Consider the following 22,656-nt stretch of genomic DNA (forward strand, 5'->3'; position numbering starts at 1 on the left):
TAAAGACAGAAATTAAAATAAAAAAACAGAATAAAACATAAAATGAAAGCTATAAAGCGAGTAACGAATGAACTTACATAAACGGGTAATTTTTCAAGAATGATTTAAAATATTTTCGTAACAAGATTGCCAGATTACAAAATATGAAAACAGAAGTGCAAATTGAGGTAAATGCATAAATAGAGGGTTTTTGTTCTATAGTGCTTTCTTACTGCAGTACTGAAGTGCGCTTGATTTGTTTGTTACCAAGGATGGGCATGAAAATGGATGTGCGCAAGGTAATATTATACTGGATAATTTAAAGAAGTTGACAAGTTGAGAAGTTTTAGAAAATTCACTTTTATTCAGAAAAAAATAAAATAAAATAGAAAAGAGAAAGAAACATGAATTGCCTGTTTTGTAAATAATTTTAGCCATGGATTTGCCCGCAATGGATTTGCACATGGTAAAAATTATATAATTTAACAAAGAAGTTTGTTAGTAAATTTATTTACAATAATATACAATTAACTAAATGATTTTATATCGAATTTTGAAAAATTTGTCTATTTGTTTCTTGGATAAATAAACATTACTACAAATTCTTTTAATTCTATTCATTTGATTAATAATGGTATTTAAATAGATGTTTTTAGAAATATTAGAATTCCAAGTAATTAGTTTATTTATATTAAAACTAAAATAATTTCTTTTATCATATAAATCAACAAAGCAGATATTTTCTTCTTTTATAATACCCAATTCTAAAAAATTAAAATTAATATAATCCTCATGATTATGAAGCAAGATTAATTTCTCACGGTAAATATTATTTAATAAAATAGTACAATCTTGAAAATTAAGGATAATTAAATCATGAATAAATCTAAAAACAAATTTAACATTAAGAGTATAATTTTTTTCATAATAGTGCAAAAATAAGTTAGCTAAGAGAAATGGAAAATTTAATCCTAGTGGTATTCCATCAATTAGAAGAAAAAAATCTTTTCCATTGTAAAGATAATTATTAAAAAGATAAAAATAATCAAAAAACGCAACTAAGGATATTTTTAAAATGATAGTAATAATTCAAAAGGAAATCTTTTAGTTTAGAAAGGGGAATGCTATTGAAAAGATCCTGGAAATGAAAGTTGCAATAGAATTAATTTTATTCTGTTAAATAAATTCTAAAATCGTATGATTATTAGTGATAATCCAAGAAAAACCTTCTTTAATAATATTGTTAATAATTTTATTTAAGTATTTAAAGAAAATTGTGCCAGGTATAGTTAGGTAATTATGTTAGACCCACATGCGATTGTTCTAAATTTTATAGGAATTTTATGAAATTTAGGACTGATAATTAAGTAAGGAGATCGTATATTGCTAATTTTAATTTTTAACCTCTTATGTAAAGCCAAAATTTTTTGATGTCAATATTATTATTTAAATTACTAAGCTGAAAATTTTTACTATCTTTTAACTCGGTATTTTAAAGTTCAACATAGAATTTTTTACAGAAGATTACATAATTATTGTTAGCTTTGTCTATAGGGGTAATTACAAATTTTTTCGGTAGTTGCTTAATTGATTGAACAACTTTAGAAAAATTTGTTGAATTGTTATTTAAATTATCCTTATTATTGAAAACAAAGTTTTTAAAGTAATAATAAACACCCTATTTCCATTCTGTTAACAAACCTAAAGATTAAGAGAATCTATTCTTTAAACTTTAACCAAAAACTATTTAACCGTATCTTTAAACAAAAACTATTGAGATCATTAAGAAAGTATTTTGGAATTTTATTAACTGGTGTATGGTAAATGGTCTAAATTTTGTGCCTTTTATCATTAAATTCCTAAGTTCTAAATTTTCTATAATATTTAAATTACCAGTAATAATATGTTTATGATGTATATCAACAAAATTAAAATATTTCTCTTTTTCACAGTGACTTTCATAATCGAATATATTTATCTTCCCTAAATATTTGCTTATATCATTATAATTAACTATAATCTATCAAGAGATTTATTATATTTAAAGCTTTAAACTATGTTAATGGATACAAATTTTTAAAATTTTCAAAAATATTATGAAATTTGATCTTATTGAAAATAGGGCTTTGAAAGTTAAAAATGAAAAATAAATTATCTAAATTTTTCTTTTTTTAGGGGGGGGGGATTTTATTCATTTTAGCTTTTACAAGATCGAAACAAAGAATTTTGAATTAATAAAAGAAAAGCTAATAAGATATTGAAGCTTATATACATTATTACTCTTAACGGAGAAAACAAAATATTAGATTGGTTTAATATTATAATGATTATTAAAATCTTTTTCCAAATTAGAAACAAAATTTTTATTTAATTTGTCACCATTAAGAGAGTTTCTATTACTTATTGATCCCCATTTACCTCAATTTGTAAGCTTATCTTCAATACGAAAAAGTGAATAAGTTGAGGAGTTATTTAAGTTAATCTGTGTATGTTGGAAAGTATTGTTTAGCCCATACAGGAAAATTGTTTTGTATAAAAGTAAATATTAATTTTCTTTTTGTAGTCTTAAATCTAAATCTTCTACTATATCTAAAACATTAATTTTGACACTGCTAAAATTATGTTCTCTAAAATGATTCAATTCCTGGTTATTGATAATTTTATTACTGTTTATAACAGAACGGTGTTGATTAATTTGAATGTTAAGAGAGTTACTGATTTGTCCTTTCATATTTCATATTATAAAAACCATAGGTTAACATATAAATAACAGTTTTAGTTTCACAAAACGATTTGGAGCCATCGTTATTAAGAATTGTATGTTTGTGGTCAATATTAGGACAAGTTTTGCATCTTTTATCCCCATACTCTTTATAAGACGGTAAAATTTCGGGTATTGAATGTAATTCAAAAAATCTTTTGCTTCCGCTTTCATAGTAGCAGGATGTCGATCCAAAGGTCCCCTCTGAATTAGGCTCTTCGTATTGTGTACAACATGAAGAATAATTTAAATATCAAACATATTTTTCTTAAAATATTGAACATACTTTTTACCAGGCGCTAAATTGTTATAACTGTTAAAATCCATTAAAATAGGCTCATAGAGCAAAGTCCTAAGCACACGCAATGTCCCAACCACACGAAATTAGAAAAATAATTAATAAACGGAATAAGTAGGAAAACGAAAGTAAATTAATAGTAGATAATAGAAAGCATTAAAGGTGCATTAAATATGATCACTAAACCATAGCATAATAGAGAAATACAAAAAGGACAACAGCAAAAAAAACTTATTAAAAAATAAAACTTATTGTTTTACTTAATTTTCTTCATACATATACAGTGGAAAGTCGCGTATCCGAAATCGGCGGGACTTTCCGAAGTCCGTATATTTGATTTTTCTGTATAATTGACCTCCAAGGTAAACAAAGCTTAAAATGATCTGAATCTAAGAAGCAGAAAATAAATAAACATTATTTTTTGGGCAATAATGTTTTAGTATTAGAATGATATCTAATCCATCATAAACAAAATATTAGAAAAAAAATAATTATTGCTATTCTAAAAATAAATATAGAAAACGAAAAAAATTCCCAGTTATGAAAATATTAATTGCTCTCTCCACCATTTTAAACTAGAACGATTCAAGCAAGAAGGGGAAATTCTCGTCATTCAATAAGGTGGGTAGGTGGAAAAGAAAAATTCATTTCCTCCTTACTTGTCATTCAAGTTGAGGGCGGGGTAGTGACAAATTCTTATTTTCTCTCCCATCATTGGCTATCAATCAAGCATAAAGGCGTAGCATGCTAATTGGGTTCTCTTTATTTTTTCTTGTGTGTCTAAAGGGAATTCCCCCTCCACTTTAACATTCAAAAAGGTTCCAGGAAATGCCTCTTTTACTAGCCAGCTGCATAGAAAGAAGGGGGAGGGAGGGGACTCAGTTGTGCTCTTTTGAAAACAACCCCCCCCCCTTTCCTGCATTCCAGAGGAGGAGCGTCAAGGTCTTAGTAGATCTTCTGTTGATTTATGGGTTCAATGCATAGATCTCTAAAAGCTGAGAAGGGGAAAAACCTGTCAAAAGACTTCGTTTTTTTTTTTTTTTTTTTATAAGGAGAGGGGAAGATGAAGAAATGTTTGTTTATTTTTGATTGTTAAAAAGTGTCCCGGAAATCGACCCTTCCGGAAAAGGGACGTCCGGATATGGGACGTTACACTGTATATATATATATATACACACACATGCAGAGCATTAAAGAAATAACAACAAAATCTACATGCCCATATCAGGTTTGATCGTGTGTCAGTGCCATTTTAATACAGATCAACAACATCAGTAGGGAAAACAGCATGGTGCCAATATACGAAGCTGCAGTCAGAAGCATCCTTCAACCTAAAATAAAATAAACGAAATTTAGTATAAATATTTTTAATTAGCAAAAATAAGTTTTAAAAAGCTGACAAAAAATAACTTGGAAAGCATAAGCTACAAAAAATTACTTATTACTTTATAAAAGCGAGAAGAGTTTTAAAATTTATTAATTTTTGTTAATAAAACTGATGAGCGCAAGATACATGCTAGCTAAGATCTTCAATTAAGTTCTTTATAAAATCTAACAAAATCAAGAAAAAAGTAACTAATAATTTTAAATATAATTTACTCTTAAAAGATAAGATTTGCAAGTAGTTAAAAAATAAAGAGATACTTTTTCTAAATGCATAAAAAAACCTGGATATACATAGCGTAATTTTGCAGAGATACACCATGGCATTTATGATTTATAAACATCAAACTTTGGTATGCACTGCGTACCCAATGAGGCAGCCTATGCAGTATTTGTTTTTGGAAGAATAATACTTGAGCTAGAAAATTCTATTTTGTTCAATTGATTCTCCAAAATTTCATTATTATTCTTAATCTTTTTATGTTTATGCTTTGCAGCAATCTATTTTTATAATTGATGATCAATAATGATTTAAAGAATTAATGCAGGTGAAAAACAGTTTGCAAGAATGTAACAATAATGCAACATACGTTCCACCCTTCAACCAAAGAAGCCATTAATGAATTCACCTCCCTCAATCACGCCGCTAATAGTCTCTTACAAAGATCGACAGAAGTATGATCCCCTGTTCTTTTCTGCTGCAGGCGTGAAGAAAAAATTTGAAATATGCAAGTCATTCTCTAAATCGAATGAGTGAAATGGTAAAATGATCTATCTTAAAGGCCAAGTTTATCCCCACTTTCAGCTGAAGGTCAGCTTTATTATTTTTAATCTCAAAAATATACTATTTCCAAATTTAGAATAAAATGATGCAGCATGATGAGCACGTGGATAAAAGAGGAATGCGCAAACTGCTTTTTATTTTACATCTAATGTTTATTTTAAATAATTTTTATTTATTTATAACTTGGACATAATAAATTAACTACAAAAGAAATAATGCATTCACGATCATTTCATGCTTTATTTTTGAGCAATCATTTGTTTATTTTTATAACTATTTTTTAAAAAATTTTTTAAAAGTTTTCAGCTGTTTATCATTTGATAGGCTAAAATTTTAGAAATTTAAAATTAGTAAAAAGAAATAGGATGCATTAATGATTGTTTTATAGTACAATTTTGAGTCAAACAAGACTTATTTTACTTTATTCAATAATTATTTATATTTTTTGAATTATTGTAATGATTTTAGCTGGGTTTAATCATTTGATTTAATAATATTTAGGTATACAGAATATACATCATGAACCATAAAATATACAAGGGGTGAATAAATAAATAATGCATTAAATACATGTATATAAAAACATTCCAATCATGTCTAAATGAAATAAAAATTTGAAAATATTGGCCATTTCATCATCTTTAAATGAGCTTAAAATAAATGCATACAAAACAATAAGTATATTCATTTGTAGCATGATACTATGCAAATATTAATGAAATTTAAAATAAGTATTAAATAACTTATTTTACGTTACAATGTGAATTCGGATAGAAAAATATAAATAAAGATACTAACTACCTAACAAGTTTTGGCTCTATAGTTTGACAACTAAAAGTGCAATTTAAATTTGTGTTCCACATATTATTTAAAATTTTTAGGTGAGTTTAATTTCAAGTAAAATGTTAAATTTATTATTCATTTTAGTAATCAATATTTTAATAATGAGAAAAAATTATAATACGTTAACCAATGTACCTTTTATGCTAAAATTAAATTTTTGAAAGTAAAAAATATGGTATCATACAACTACATTTTTAAAAAATAAAATATAGTGGCACACTATTTTTCACTTTTAAACAAATAGCTTTTAAAAACAGACATTCTATTTTCCAAACCAAAATTTTAAAAAAAGTTAATAAATCTCTATAGAATAATAAAGATATAGAATAGAAAATTGAAAAAATATCAACTGCTATTTATTTTGTCTTAAATATAGATACATATTCTGTTTCAACTTTATTTAGAAATAATCTATTTCGTAAATTACATTGCATAGGAACAGTAATCACTAAAATAAACTTATTTTACCATGAGAATATCATTCTGAATATTAGTGATCACATTCCCATTAGCACAAAATTTTCATTTTAAAATATAAAAAGATTTCTTTTTTATTTCACATGTTTTGCCAATATAACTTTTGAATTTATAAAGTAGGAAGACAGTTAATCAATATATAACATTACTTATCAAAAGTAATGTAATTTTATTAGCCAGAAAGAGTATATATGCAATAATAAATCAAAACATACTGATGGTAATGCAACATTTGAACTATATTCAAAATACTTTTAGAGGAATGGGTGTCACAAGACATACTTTTTCTTTTTTCTTGTGTGTGTTAACATTGTGTTACATTTTTCAAAAACTATTAATTTCAGAAATGCATGCTCTTTGAAACTTTTGACCCAAATAAAAAACATTTTAATTTTAAAAAAATGCAATTTACTTGACTTGAATGACTCTTAGAGCACCAACTACTAATTTTGTGAAAGATATCAGTGTTTTAATTCAAATAATATGTTAATTAAAGTCATTTGTATATTAAAATCCAGTAACTGAAAAATGCAGTTGTTATGGAATTATTCATCATTTTATGTAATTCAAATAAAATAAAATGGATTATAACATGTTTTACTTTTGACTGAAATGTGAAATAATGCTACTATTTGCACTCCTACAGACATAAGCAACCAATCTTCGTTCTTTTGCACATTTAAACTCACACTTTATAATCAAATAAAAATAATATAAAACTTAGCAAAAGTTTTTTAATTCATTCTTATGCAAAGCTCTTAGCAATATTTTTTCATATTTCCAATGGGCATTGTAATATTTAACACTAAACAGGGCATTGTAATATTTAATACTAAATTATTTTTTAAACTTTTTGAATGAGTTTAAAACAATCAATTTCCCTAAGTTCAAAGGGGAAGAGAACTTATTAAGCAAGATGGAACTGGACATTACAAATGTTTTTTTTTATCATTATATTAAATAATTCCACTGCATAAAATGCAATCTATCATACATAGGAATAATTTTACAGGGTGACCACTCAAAATCAGATTTTAAATTTCCCTGATTTTTCCAGATAAAAATCTTAAAATTTCCAGGTTTCAGTTTCTTTATTCTAATAAAGTGTAGTCAAGAAAAGTGTCTATAAATTATAAAATATTTTATTCAAAATGTTATTTTTTTAACATATCTTGAAAAAAATAATTTATTTTGACAATTTGGCAAAATTTTTTATTTATTTTTTAATGTTTTGGTACAAAATTTTGAATCAAAAATCATGTATTGACCAACAAAAGAGTAAAATTAAATATTAGTATATAGTTAGTTCTTAAAAAATCATTTTTTTAAAATTAAAATATGTTATAAAAGGTTAAAATGAAATAGAAAAAATTAGCATTAATGCAACAATTGTAACAATTTGTCAATAAACATAGCTGTTAGTGATTGTAAAAAAAAATGATTGGTTGGTTTGCTAAGAAAAAATAATTCACAGATTTCTTTTAATGGGAATACAAAAGCTTTCAGAAAAAGAGTGCATTATAAAACCTATTATTATTATTAAATTATAACCAACTAATTTTTGGAGAATTTTATAAAGTTAAAAGTACAAAAACATTTTGTCAAAATGGAAAAAAATTACCACGAAATCATTGGAACAAACTTAAGCCATAATAAATCATTTTTAAGTAAGAGAAAAGTCAATATTTAAAAAGGTTAATTATAAAAATATTGCTAATTAGATAATTAATTTGCAGCCTATTACTGCAGCAGTATATAAAGTATGAATAAAAAAAAAGAAAGAAAGAAAATAAAATAAATAAAAAAATATTTCTAAAAAAAGAAAATTTAACACTAAATATTTATTGGATCAATTCTTTTTGAAAGCATTTTTGATCTTTTATGCTTTTTCACACAATTCAAGAAGTATATTAAAACATTAGCTACATCAGGTCTCTATAAGAGTAATTTGGGTACCTTTTATAACTGTGCCTATTAACACAAAATCCGTAGCAACTAATAATAACACCATTAAAAAATAATCACTGGCATCAATAATATTTTGTTTTATGCTCCACCCATGAAAAAGATAAGCATACTTTATTTTACGTTTTTTTTCTTCAAATTTATTATACAGGTAAGTGTTAAAATTAAGCATCTTAAATTGGACACAATTGAAACAGTCTAAATTAAAAGAAAAACACTTATACCATAATATTGGTGGTTAAAACACATTATGATTTTCGTAGTTCATTTAAACAAATTTAAGAATCCAAGTATTAAGTAAGTGAACTTGATATAGAACTTAAATAAAAGTTTGTAAAAAAAATTCTTTTTTTTTTTACGGTAAATTTAGAAAGTAGTTGTTAATTTAAATTCATACAGCATTATAAGTTGATGTAAAATTTTTTATGCTCTAAGGATAATGGAACTAGGCACTTATATTTGTTACAAAATTTTTATATTAATTATTTTAAAAAAGATTTATTACAAATTATTACCTAATAATTATTATGACTGGAAATATAATTGAAATTTGTTCATTTACAAAATTGCCAAAACAAAGTAAAAACAAATGGTTTCAGATAATTTCAAAGTATTTAGATTAAAATTAAGCATTTTTTTGATTGAAACAGTATTGTCATTAACTTTTCTCTCATCTAGTTTAAAAAGTATAAATTTTAATTACTTTGCATTTGTACTGAAAATTTTATTCAGTTTGTACTTCTATTCGAAATATTAGGGCCATGTTACCATAAATATTATTTAATTAAAGTGTATTTTATCTTGTTGAAGATACAATTTCATATTACAGAATTCACTGTAACAGATTTATCTGAAAACAAATTTTCTGTTACCAAATACACAAAGCCAAATGTTAAACAGACACAGATTTACAATTACTGATGCTTTATAAAAAATCATTATAAAAAAAAGTTATTGCAATTATAAATTTGAAATAAAATAAATAAAACTAGTATGATCACGAATGACCATCTAGCCTTGAAATGATTACATAATTTTGTTTGATTTTATGATAAAAAATATCCCTGTCAGTAAAAAAAATTACTAATTTGATTCTTTCTCTACATGCATAAGCTTCCAAAATACACTAAATTCTTTCTTATCATAAACACTTTATTTTACACATCTCTCCAACATCGTTATTTATAAATCATGAATAATTTGCAGAACTTCAAATTTAACACTAAACATACCATTACCGGTAAAATGACCATTTAAGAATTTTTGCATCGAAAATGTGCTTATCAACTTATAATTTTTTAACATTTGACTTCATGACTTTTTCTAACAATTATATACAGTTAATATTATATTTTTCTTTTGGTATTTTGTTTGTTTCGAATAATACTTGTCATATACCTGTTTCTACCACAGCCAGTCATTTGACCGGGAGAAAAATTTATAGCTTTATAAGGTTATCGGATCAGAAATTACGATGTAAAGCGCGTTCAATGTATTGCGTTCGGTGAGTTGCACATTTCTACTAAGACTGTTGCATATTAGTTCAATCAGAATAACTGTGAATTCAAATTTCAAGAAAGTGCCTAAAATTTAAGATTTTGACATTTTTGTGAAAGAAAAAGTGGCAAAAACTGTTTTCGTAAGTAGCTTATATTTTATTTTGATAGCTATATTTCATTTCTAACTAATTGTTAGTTTTTACAAAGAAAAATGTCAAAACAATCAAGACAGCACAAGTTCTTATAAGAAATAATATTAATTATAAGAATTATAATTCTTATAATTATAAGAATAATAATAAGAATTATAGAAATAATAATAATTACAAGAAATATGTCTGTGGAAAATGTACAGTGGGAAATTGCTCTAAAATCCAATAAGAATATATCTGAGATATCCAGATAAAACATACAATTCATAAATGAAAGAAGTCCCTCAGATATCTCATGGATATCTGTGATAAGTCACATGTATGTGTCAGATGTTTCTGGGATATACAACAGATGTCACAATACCCAAATATCTGTTTGATATCTAACAGTTGTAACTCCTGGATTTCAGAGGAGCATTTCATGGATATTCAGAAGATTTGGAAATATCCAGCCTTTTAGTATACATCTCAAAGATTTTTTGGGAATATTTGATGCTGCACAGGCTTATTTCTGTAATACCATAATAATTATCACCCTTACGGCAGAATTTTTTCGAGCTATCTGCGACAAAACTCTCTAGCACTAATATCTTTCTGCAAGACACTTTTAAGAATAACAAACATATATGTTTCAAATTTAAGATAACAAAATCGCTGTGCTTACAAAAAAAAAAAAAAAACTTTATATATTTTTTAAATAAAACATGCAATAATTTTTAATTTTAATATTATGGGTGATATTCTCTCATTTTGTAGGGGTGGGGTGGACACAAATTATTTCCTACTTTGCATTTTGTAAATAATCATCACAATAAAAAAATTAATAAAAAGTATGAAATCCAAAGATCAACAAAATCATGCGAATCCGGCTCCACAAATGCGTGTTTCGAATCAGGCTCCTCAAATGCTTCGTTTCAAGATTACCTTATTGTAATAAATAACAGCGCATAAAAAAATATCAGATTTCAAAAAAATGGAGAAATCAATAGCAATAACTGCAAAAAGTAGGATAGAATTATCACCTTAAAAAGTAAATACTCAAATGCACGATACGAATGTTCCGTATTGTTTCAAATATATGGGGATATTTAATATCCAAGTGAAAATCAATATCAATAACTGCTGAAAATACAATTAAAACCTTATATTGATTTACGATACTATCGGCGTAAATTGAGCATGTCAAAAATTGGTTATCCATATGCATAATTCAAATATTATGTGTAAATTTCTAAAAAGAAAATTAAATATATTTTTTTTTTACCTTTCAAAAGAAAGATCTTTTCGCAAGAACTCTAACGTGCTCAGACGGCGTGTCTCTATGATTCTGACACAGGGATTATCACTTCATGTTATTTTATACATTAATATGTGCACTCCAGCTTGTCAATTTTATTGAACTTTTCTACATGTACAGTAGGGAAGCAATTATCCGGAACGATCGGGACCATCGCTATTCCGGATAACTGATTTTTCCGGTTTTCTGAATAGCTACAAAAAGCCGTCTTTTTTTATTGTTAAACCGAACTAAAAAAAAAAACAAATTTGGAAATAATCTTAAAACGAAGTAATACACTAATGATTATTTCCAAAATGATGGCAAGATAAATTTCTTTCAAAGTAGAAAGAAAAATCCTAAAATCTTATGAGGAAAAAAAATGTTTTCTTTTGAAAATGGCGGGGAAATGTATGGAATTTCATTCCGGTTTTTTGGTTTTCTGATTTCCGTATAACGGGTTCTGTACTGTACTACATTTTGTACTTAACTTTTTCAGATATAATTTTTGATCATTTTTCCTTAATTTATAACAACCAGTGTAACTTTTTGCACTATAGTGCGATATAGAAGATCATGTAAAGAACCTACACTGATATTGAGCAAAATCTTCAGGAGCATTAATGCAATAATTATTGGCATGCTTTGTTTTTAAGTGATTGACTCAATATTTTGTTTGAGAAAGTTTGTATAAGAACTGAAATAAGAATAACAAAAAGTAAAAATTTAAAATGCTATACAAACTCAAAGGAAAAAGTATAAAGGGAGACAGTGGTAATAAACAATAGATACTTTTATCAAAATAAAACTGGACTCATTTCATCCATGTTTGACTTTTTTGATAGATCTTACTAATTATTTACATTTAAGAAAATATATGATTAGAAAAAACACAAACTGAATCTTATTCAAGTTTCATTCTTTCAAATCAATTATAGTTCTAAAATGTAACTGTTTTTACAGTTAACAGAAACTCATCTATGCATCGGAGTTATGTAATTTTTTATTTCTTGCAAAAAAAAAAAAAAAAACAATGAAGAAAACATTAATAAAGAAAAAAAATCATAATATATATTTCTTCCACATTATACAAACTTCAATACAACTATTGAAATAAACTTTGTTGGAAATACAAAAATGTACAGAAATAAAAAATTATCTAAAATTTATATTTTTATAAAAAATTACAAAAATATTTTTTAAACTTTTTACTTTTTTTGTACTAATGGTGTATCAGTTTTAATTTTCTGATTTATAAAAATATATTTTGAGCTTTAGATTGATATTATCACAATTCTTTAAGTCATTTTCATATAAGTTTGCGAAATTTCTATTTTGTTTTAATTTCATCACTTTATTAAATAGCATTTCGTATTAGCCCATTTTGAGATATTATCATAAAAGAAAAGAAAAAAAGAAAGATCAATAAAGTTTTAACTAAGAAATGTTTTATGGAGAATATAGTAAGGATAAATTAATGAATAAGATAAAAATCATAATAAGTGTAAATTATTGCTCTTATTTACACACAAACAGGAATTTTAACATGTACATTTATTCAAAGGGCTACGGTGGGCCTGGCCTACTTAGATATTTGATTGTCCATCACAGAAATATTGGACATCATCACTTTCCAAACAGAAAAAAATCTTTGTTTCATGAATTATTTTGTTTAATAGGCTGCAACTTACAGGGTATCTACTACATTTCAAATTTTCAAATTCATGACTTTCCATGACTAATTCCAAGAATATTCCATGACTTAACGAAGTTACTATTTTCTCCGACAAAAGCACTACAATAAATTTAAAAAAGCATTATAACATTAATTGAAATGATAGGTATAACGAAAATTCATACTCTGCATCTTCATATTTATTTTAAATTTAAAAAACAGAGTAAAGAAAAAGTTGAAGCAATAAAATAGCTGAAAAAAATACAAAAGCAATTTGTTTCTCCTCTTTTTTACTGCAGAAATATATTTTAAAGATGCTTTTCTTGTGTATCGGAGATTAAAGAAATACTCCTGATATTTCTGTTCTCTTCTCAGAATAAAAAAAATGGCCAATGACTGGCTTGCTTCAGCTAGAGTTTTAAAATGATAAAATAAAATAAAAATAATAACAAAAATTCTGAAATCACAGAAGTTTAAAAGATAATTCGCTCTAGAAATGATGTTTTATCTTTCATTTTTATAAAGAACACCATAATTTTTAAAGAACACAATAAAAACATTTTATATTTTAATAAAATATGACTGTGGGTGGGGATTTTGTTACAAATTCAGATATTCAGTACATCATGAAATTGTGTGTGAGTGAGGGGGTAAATTCTATTTTAAAAAGAGAGACTTTTGGGCGCCCTGAATCCATGATTTTTTTAAAATAAATAGTTAAAATCAAGACATTTCATGACAAATTTTGTTCAATACCAAGATTCAAGACTTTCCTGGTGTGCAGATACTATGAACTTAAACCTGTTTCTCTATTGATCATAAATTGAAAAAGTTTTTGAAAAAAAGCAAGATCAATTAGAAGTCAAAACTAAATGAACACCAAAGATAATTGCCTAACAGTTATTAAATATAATTAACAGTACACAACTGTAAGACCTCAAAAAAAAATTCAAAATATTTTGAGCTTTGAAACCAAATTATTTAATTTACACTCATAACTATTCTAATTTATCCAATCTGAAACAAGTGTAATTAATTCAGGGAAATTGCATACTAAAATACTACAACTAATTTATGACATAATTAAAATGAACATACTCGTTTTTTTTTACTTCCAATCTTGTCAAGAAATAACATCAGTTGAGTATATGGCCAAGACTTTATTTGTTAAGCTGTTACTGCTCGCCCCTTTTTGACTTGTTCAGCTAGATGACAAAAATTGATAAAATGAGATATCTACTTAAAGACACGAGAAAAAGAATGACATTTTGTTCACAAATATAGTTTAAAATTACTAAATTTAATTTAAAAGAAATAATTAAGAATAAATCATAGAGCAAAAAAGTTATTTTATAGATTTATTACAGGGTTGCTACTCAAATCTGGGAAGAAAAAAAAAGCTCCCTGCGTTTTCCCTGTATATATTATACACAATATACTAAGAGGAAACACACAATTACTGCGCAAATTTGTATGCTATATCAGGATAACTAATACTAGCTTTAATTGCTAGAAAAACTTAAATAAGGAACAGTTTAACATACATAAAAAAAATAAAAATACAGCAAATAAAATAGTAAAGTATAACTGAACTATATTTAAATACCCCATAAATTGCACTTAAAGAGGACAACATTTTGCAAAAAAAGAAATAAATATTCCTTGCATTTTCCCTGTTAATTTAGTTGATTTTTTAATTCCCTTTATTTTCCAGGTTTCCCCTATTCTCCCTGTGGAGTGGCGACCCTGTATTTTATTTTCATTTCCTTAATTTAATTTTAGACGTTAGATACCAACTATTTTATAAGTTTTTAAGCAAATGTCAAAAGACTATGTCAATAAAACAATGTTCAACATTCATATGTTTAGAAATGAAAATTATCACATTTTATCCATAAAACTCTTGATCACTGTAACAATCATTTGCCTCATTTCTCTTCCTAAATATAATTTCTTTATCTGGATTTTTATTCCGATGTTTTGTTGAACTATTCAGGGGTGATTGTGATCCCAACTCAAAAATCCTGAAACTTTCTTATTAAAATCATTAATGACGCATTTCAAAAAATTAATGTCTGTATAAAGTTAAATCATTTATATTTTCAAAACATTAAATTCTAAATAAATTATTTACAGCATAATTTAAATGAATAATTATAAGTTTACTTTTATCTCTAATCACATTTATTATTCTGCCAGAAAAAATATTTACAAATAAAAGACGCCAAGTATAAATTCTAGTTCTAATATTTTTTAAATAAAAGAGACAAGAATTTTTACACATGATCGGTGATTTCTAGAAGCTTCTGGACCTAGGATTTCCAGAAACTTCAGGAGTGTTGTTAGCGAAAAATCCGGTATTTTTCCGGAGCACAATCACCTCTTTAGCAGACTTAGCTGGTTTAAAACAATACCGTTTAAACCAAATGATTTAAAAGAAGAAAAAAAGAGAGAAAAAACAAAGTCAGAATATTTTTTAAAAAGAATCTTTTTAATAAATAAATTTTCCTGTATTTATATTGATTTTTTATTTGTTTAAATATTGCGAAGTGACAAGATGGTTTTCTCACCTTTTTGGAAATTTTGAGTTAAATTCTGTTATTTTAAATAAACACAAAACTGCAATTTTCAAATGTTTAGGGTTTTGAGTTTTCACAAAAATACCAATGTAAAATAAAGTATTGTAAGCAAATTTAAAATAAAAACATGAGGTTTTGAAAAAATGCTTAAAATAAATTAGACCATAACAAATTCAAAAGTAATTCTTGTTCTAACAAAAGTATAAACAAGAATAAGGTGCTTTTCTAAATTTTATTTTTTCAGTTCAATTTCATATTTGTTTTCTGCTACTTAGATAAACAAATTTGAATTGTATACAAATTTGAATTTTATGCTTACATTCATTATTTTAAAATTCATTTAAAATATTTTTTAAGTAAATGTTTCATAATTTTGCAATATGTCAATAAGAACATTGTTATATTTAAAGCTCAATTATGTTAAAATAAATGACACAAAAGTAAATAGTTCTTTGTTTTTCTAACGGTCAACAACCTAAACTCACCTTTACTATAATATGTGTGTATATATTTATGTAACACATTTATCAATTGTATTTCTTTTCATCAATCTTTTATTAAATATTTCTTAATTGAAAAAATACATTTTCTTGAACATCTCATTCTCCTTTATATTAAAATTCGTCACAACATATATACATATTCACACATTACTAAGATAACATTTAGATATAAAATACTATTTAACCTTTCGTTTAAAATAAAAAAACACCTGGTTTTTGGGTCTTTATGAGAAAAAAAAAAACTTTCTAAACCCTGTCTACCAGTCGTGAAAAATTTCAGTAACCTTTACTTCCTATTTAATGATTTTCAAGGACTTTTGAGGTAACTATTTTTTTTTTCAACAAAAGTAATGTTGAGAAATTGGAATTAGTTTTAAAAAAAAAATGGTTATTAGCAGATCCACTAAAATATTTTTATCTGAGATGGTAGACAAAACTTTAAATATTTAATTAAATAGCTTAACGAGAAAATTAGAATAATTTTCAGCATCATATTACACAGTTTTTCTAAGATGCAGGTGTTTGACCAATCTTAATCAGCCTTGATTTCTCAAACATATGTAACGATTTTCTTTAACAGCAAACTTTCTAAGTCTTAGAGACCCATAGTTCTCAAAATCTAACTGAATCTATGAATGACTATACATCTTTTGTTGTAAAGAAAAATATGAATATTTATTAATTTTAAGATTTTTATTTTATTACGTCTATCATCTTGGTTATTTATTTTTTTAAAAGAAATTTGTCGTGGCATATTTTTTAAATTATTAAGCAACAAAAAAAAATGTACATATAATGAATATTAATAAAACATATAAACCAAATTACTGTGAGCACAAGTTTATAGTTATAACAGTCGTCTTTAGATAATTTTTGTTATTGCTTAGACATGCTTTTAAGAACTGATATAGGTCAAATAAAAATTATGCAACCTGGTTGCTTCGAATCAATGTGATCAAGGAAATGTGAAATCAATGCAATTTTAAAATGCAGCATCATGGGAGAAACATGACAATGTAATATTTCAACTAAATAATATAATTAAAATGATGAAAAGAATAAAATTGATAAATGGGCTACATAATTACAAACATTTAAAATTGTAAAAGTATATTTCAGCCTTAATGGTTCTAGAACACAAAAAAAAAAAAAAAAAAAAATTACTTTTTGATCATTAGCTTTAAATGTAACAATGTTCTTATTGTTATATTTCAGCATAAACAAAAAAAAAATATTTTAAAAATATTTAAAAACAATTTCTTAAACTTTTTTTTTAAATAAAGTATAAAAATAGCAATTTTAAATATTATAATAATAAATATAAGCAGACTGCATAAATACAATACAAATTTGTTCACCTAAATAATAAAAAATAATTCTGAAGTTAAACTGTTAAAATAAAATTTAGAAAAGTAATTCATTCCTGTTTATACGTTTGACTGCAGCAAAAATGTATCTTTATCAAGTTTGTAAAAATAAAGTTTGAAAAACTTTTATTCTTTCAGTAATTACACAATTTAACTAATACAAAAAAACTAACATAACAGGGAATAACTAACAATCTATTTTATTTTAAACATTTTAAGAGTTATGATTTTATCTAAAAATTGATTGCTTTAATTTCTTTTACATAGGCTTTTGTTTTTTTGGGGAGGGACAAAATTAATTTTACATAAACAATTAAAAATTGCAGATTTATGTCTATTTCAAGTAGGTGAATTCCAATTATCAATTAAACTCAAAATTGTAACAAATGTGAGAATTTCTATTTCATTTTTCAATATTTAAACTAAAAACATTCACACAAATAGCAGAAAATTTATTTAAAAAGATGTTTATTAAAAAAAAAAAAATTATAAGAAAACCAGGCTTTATCTTTTTTAAAAAAAAAAAATTTTTTTTTTGTTTTGACCTTGTTTTAAACGGACAAACTATGATTCATGAAAGAAATTAAGGGAAATATACTAATGTACAAAACAAATTGCTATTAAACAACTGAAAACAGAATTTTATTTTTTTTTTAAATGATCTTCAACAAAATTTACTGTGGACAGGTAAATAAAATATATATGGGTAATTAAATAAAATATAAACCTAAGGGTAAAAAAAAATTTACACTCAGAGGTAGCTAAATAAGAAATAATAAATCACCAAGCGCCGAGGTCATTTAAAATAACTTAATTTTAAAGCAAACGTAGGAAGTTAAATTTACATTAAAGATGGCATTTACATAAATTAATGACATAAAAGTGAGAGCGAAAACAAAGCGACAAAGAAGAGCCGATCCACACAAATGATTATACATAGGTAGTTCTAAATTAAATTTTTTAAAATACAGAACATCTGAGTCTCAGTTGTTGTTAGTTTACGTCCCACTAGATCTGAACTATGGGCTATTAGCGACAATCTGGGAAGCATCGCAGAGGATAATTCGAAGACATGCCATCACCATTTTTCATCCTCTGGAGAGGGGATGACCTCTACTTCGGTAGCCTGATGACATGCAAAGTCAACCACTTTGCTTAAAACAGTTTAACGAGGACCGATACTGCACACTCTTGGTCCCTTTGCATGCTGATCAAAGAGGTTACTCACCCGCACACTGACCCCAGCCAGTGATGCTTGACTTCAGTGTTCTATTGGGATCTTGATGATCAGTCAGTTCACTGCGGGACTCAGAGTCTTGGTGCAAAACAATAGCTATGAAGCCCCAACGTTATCACAGCCATTAGGACGAAGTCTATTAAGACCCATTTAATCCTAAAAATAAAATATATTATTAATAAAATATATAATAAAATAAATATATGTTGTGGGAAACTATCAACAATTTGAAATTTCTAACTTTTTGGATTGATTAAATAGATTGGCATCATAAGAACTAAATACTGCAACGAACTTGATTAAAATTTATAAGGTTTATGCCAATATGGCAACAATCTTCGTAAAATGTTCTACAAATGTCACCCAAATTATATGCATGGGCCAAATTTGTCGAAATGTTAGGAATTAGCAAAATAATAATGAAAAAAAATATTTATATTTAATTCCATGTTCTAAAAAAAAATTCTAATTTTATTATTCTAAGTTGAAGGTTTCGGTAGCGAATATTATAGAAATAAATAAGTTCATCCGCGCATTGCAGGATGGCCATAGTTTGGAAAATTTTTAAAAGAGGCACCAATTACTTAATGAGGTTATTGTAAGTTTTAAAGGCTTTAATTTTAGGGATATTTCAGGAATACAATTTATCAGCTGTAACATAAATTTACAAATATTTTTGGATGACAATTGCTACCAGCTTTTAAATTTTTCTGGAAAGTGGCTACACTTGGAAGGTTTCTCCTCCCACCCCCCTTTTCCATGAGATGAAGCATTTAAAATTGAAATGTTTAAATTTAAAATTTATGTGCTTTCTGTGGACTGACAGCGAGATTTGTCTATCAGCTAAAAGAAATATCTTTTGGGCTTTGAAAATTTACTTTATTTAGGAATTTTTAGATAATTAATTTTTAGTATATTTTGTTAATTTCACAGTTTTTCTTATTATCTAATCTCAACATTTTACTCAGCATGTTAAATTTATTGACAAATATTATAGCTTTTTTTTTTTACTAAATTTTAATAAACAGTACTCCTAAATCATCATGGGGTAATAGTTTTAAAATGTTTTGGATAGTGAGGAACAGGATAGTGTGGAAAAATCATTTTACATAGCTTATATTAAAGCAATGGTAAAAGCATACTTAATATTTATAATAATTATTCTTAATGATGCTGATAAAAATTACTTTACATGATATTTACTATTTTGGACAATGTATTAGTCAACAAAAAAAGTTAAGTTCCCTTTTACACAGTCAAGTCACATTAATGTGACCACCACCTACTTTCGACGTCAAAGTGAAATAACCAATCGCAGAGTGTAGGTGGCAGCACATTACAGTGTAGTGTATATATTGGATGTCCTAGGGCATCGAAAAGCATTTCAGTCGTTGGCGCAATGCAGAAATGTAGTGATTTATCCGACGTCCAAAAGGGCATAACTATTGGCTTTCGGGCCAAGGGTGGAAGCATTTTGGAAACGACTGATTTTGTGAACTGCTCGCATACCGCCGTGGTAAAAGTATACCGTGCATGGCAAAATGGCACTATACAAAACAAGCGCCGTGGCACATGTGGTGCACCACGGGCCAAAGATGGCAGACGCGAATGAAGGCTACGGAGATGCGTTCAGACGAATAGACGTGCAACTGTTGAGCAACTGACCGTCCAGATGAACCAAGGGGCTACCAAGAGTGTATCCTCAACAACTGTTCAGCGAACGCTGCTGCGCATGGGCCTCCGCAGCAGACGCCTGGTTAATGCACCCATGCTGACTGCTGTTCATCGGTGACGAAGGCTGGAAATTGCACGCCAGTACCGCAACTGGACGTCCACAGAGTGGCAACAGGTGGCTTTTTCCGATGAATCACATTTTATGCTCCATGGGACAGATGGACGTTGGCGTATACGGCGTGAAACGTCTGAAAGCAACACCCTGCAACAATTGCCGGAAAGCTGCAGGCTGGAAGAGGGAGCGTTATGGTTTAGGGAATGTTTTCCTGGCATTCACTGGGTGCACTCATCATTGTGGAAGGCACGATGGATCAGTACAAGTACGTATCTGTCCATGCGGACCATGTCCACCACTACATGCAGATGATTTTTCCTCAGAATGATGGCATCTACCACCAGGACAATGTGAGGTGTCATACAGCTCGCAGTGCATGTGCGTGGTTCGAAGAGCACCAGGATGAATTTACCGTACTCCCCTGGCCGGCAAACTCATCGGATTTAAACCCAATCGAGAATCTGTGGGACCACCTCGATCAGGTTGTTCGTGCCATGGATCCTCAACCGCGTTATCCAGTGCAGCAGGCCACGGCACTGGAGTCGGCATGGCTCAACATCCCAGTGAACACTTTCAGAAACCTAATTGACTTTCTTCCTGCACGTCTCGTAGCGGTCCGCTCTGCCAAAGGTGGTTATTCTGGCTTTTGACAGGTGGTCACATTAATGTGACTGGACTGTGTATGTATAAGATGCATTGCAGTGTAATGATATCCATGTGTATGGTTTTAATTTTTTATGTTGATAGAAGTCAATGAAAACTGCATTTATCTAAAAACAGAGAGCTTAAAATGCAATTTTTTTAATAATATTTATTAATGCAAATAAATTCTAGAGAAGTTTCCTTATTCTATGTGTCCCGATTTCTGTTTTTTATTCTATGCAGCTGTCTCTTATCTCATAGCATGTGTACCATAACATAAATTATGCAAACATAAAGTTTTATTTTTCCCCTTCAAGTTTATCTACCATGTTAAGATCACGGTACACTAAAAGAATAGTACTCCCATTGGTCTTCTAAATTTTTATTGTTTGGTGTGACTTTAAAAACTTATAATACTATAATTTATGCCTGACTAAGTTCTACTAGATAATAGAAAAGTCTGAAGCATCTGAAACAGGCTTCCCCGACCCAGGGATGACTATTTCCTCCAATCAGATAGCTTATTATAGTCACTAACTAGGCTTGTTATAAGAGTGAGAAAAAAATAAAAAAGCTAAAATACACATATCAACTCGTGAAAAAATAATTAAAAAAAAGTAGGTAAAACTCATTTTCATAATTTACATACTTATTTAAAGTTATAATTTGTGCACATTAACAGTCTAACAAACCAAAGATTATCATGATTAAATAGGATAACATAGTAAAGTAAAACAAAATAATGCAGAAATATTAAGAAAAATAGACACTAAAGATTTTTTTTTTATTCAGGAACTTTTTTCTAAAGTTTAAAAAGTTTGAAACTTTGCCCAGGGACAAGTCAGATGAATCTCTTGCCTGGCTATAAAAGAAATCAGCTATAAAACTGAAATGTTATGAATATATTACACCAAAGACCATAATAATCTTCAATTAGTAACAATCTTTAATAATTAAGAGTTTAAAAAAAAAAGGATGGTAGATTTTGACTTGAAAATATTTCTTATTTCATGCAAATTTTGCAGTTAATACACAATAGAATTATTTACTTAATGGACAGAAAACATTGAGAAAAATATTATAAAAACTTTAAAATGGCGAGCATAAATTATTAAATTGATCATTAATTTTTGTAAAGATTTAAAAAATTTTTAGCTGAAGCAATGTAACAAAAGCAAAAGAAACATTAAATAAATTGTATGTGAAAACTAAAAACTAATCTATAAAAATAAACAGACTTTAAATAAAATACTTTCATCAACAAATAATTTGAATGAAATGCTTATTATTTTACCATACTTAGTCAAAACTACAATTTAAAAGAAAAACAAAAATTTTAAACATAGAAATGTTTAATAAATATAAATTATTATATCTTCCTTTTACAAAGTAAATATTATGTTTAAAAAAAAAGCCACAAAATATAAGTAAACAGCAAAAAAATGAG

The 22,656-nt window shown here is 26.9% G+C and overlaps 1 long non-coding RNA gene across 1 annotated transcript; it reads right to left on the reverse strand.

Annotated features, from left to right (window-relative positions):
• Positions 1–4,066: 4,066 nt before the first annotated feature.
• LOC147816185 (uncharacterized) lies at positions 4,067–18,934 on the reverse strand. Its single transcript, XR_015431860.1, has 3 exons — positions 18,770–18,934; positions 14,191–14,297; positions 4,067–4,369 (listed from the first exon to the last, which is right to left on the reverse strand). It is a non-coding gene; the product is annotated as an uncharacterized LOC147816185 (long non-coding RNA).
• Between the last annotated feature and the right edge of the window lie 3,722 nt (positions 18,935–22,656).

Source organism: Parasteatoda tepidariorum, chromosome 2 (genome assembly GCF_982258835.1).
Source record: "Parasteatoda tepidariorum strain Cologne lab strain chromosome 2, Ptep-v5.0, whole genome shotgun sequence".
NCBI classification, from domain to species: Eukaryota; Metazoa; Arthropoda; class Arachnida; order Araneae; family Theridiidae; genus Parasteatoda; species Parasteatoda tepidariorum.